The sequence below is a fragment of the Wasmannia auropunctata genome, unplaced genomic scaffold (genome assembly GCF_000956235.1).
Source record: "Wasmannia auropunctata unplaced genomic scaffold, wasmannia.A_1.0 LD336064.1, whole genome shotgun sequence".
Lineage (NCBI taxonomy): Eukaryota > Metazoa > Arthropoda > Insecta > Hymenoptera > Formicidae > Wasmannia > Wasmannia auropunctata.
The window spans coordinates 2,109,311-2,110,603 of record NW_012026826.1 but is presented as its reverse complement, the minus strand read 5'-3'; positions in this window follow the sequence as shown (position 1 = coordinate 2,110,603).

Here is a 1,293-nt window from a genome sequence, read left to right as displayed (position 1 = left end):
TATCCGTATGTACTTCTGTAGTGCATATTATAGTTTTTAAAAATTTGGTTTTTGCTCCAGGTTCAATCGAATGGTAAATCCCCGCAACGCCGATTTGACAAAACGACGTTTTAGTAAATTGGCTTCAGCGTCGCCATTTTGTTAAAAAAATAAATAAAAAAATATTTTTACTTCTAAAAACTTGTATTATTAAAACCTTAAAACGAATTTTTTGTTACTTTTATTGTTTTCCTAAAAAAAATTCCCAAAGTTACTGATTGATTTTTAGGCGGTCAAAGTGGTGTAACCCCTTAAAGTCAGTCGACTGCTTGCTATCGTCGAGTAAACGGGTCGCGTGTTAATAAATCGCCGTGTGTTTCTTTCTTCGTGTGATTTTTCAGTGGACGGATAATTAATCGTCAGTGATTGTAAAGTACGTAATAGTACGGATATTAAGTAAATACATTAGAAGATTTCTCGTAATTTCTTCAAGTGCATAATTTGTATGTGAATTGAGTGTGAAATATTGAAGTGACACCGCGGTTTGTAAAAAAAAAAGAATTATCTAATTATTTGATCTGTGTCAGTGATAACTTGTGACGTTTGCATTAAAACTATTGAAAATTTATTAAAATAAACACTCATTACGTGGAAATCACATGGGAATTAATCCATCTTTTTCGAGAAGTCGACAAATCTTTCAAAAATAAAGATATTGCGTGCGTGCGTGCGTGCGTGTGAATAAAGATGTATTTTCATTAATATTTTTAATCTGTACTTTGTTTACAATGGAAACGTTGCATGATTCATCATAAAAGGAAAATATATTAATTAAAATGAATATATATTGCTATGCCAGCGCCGTTCGATCTCGAGCGAGTCAAAGTGATCCGATTGCGAGAAGCTGCGAAGCGCGTTTCCCTGACAACGAGCCGGTTGATGTCAAACGGACGCGAGAAATTTTGGAGACTGCTGTCTTTGGGTGCGTTCGGGGAGCACGCTATCACGCTGTGAACGCAAATGCTACCAACTCCGTTCAGGGAGCTAATAAGACACTAGCGAATGCGAGCTCTGTGAACGGCGATAGCGCAACATTCAAACTGTCAGTTATTTAGTTTTATAGAAAAATAAATAAGAAATTTTAACTTTGAAAGAAAGGAAGATATTTTGGTATACATTTATAACTTACCGGTTTGTGCTTTGAGAGCATCAGCTTGAGACAATTTTATTTTATAAATTTTTTGTGTCTCAGCGTCCAAAAGATTTATTTCGATAAAATCCATTTTGCTTAGGTTAAGGCGATGCTGGAAGGTC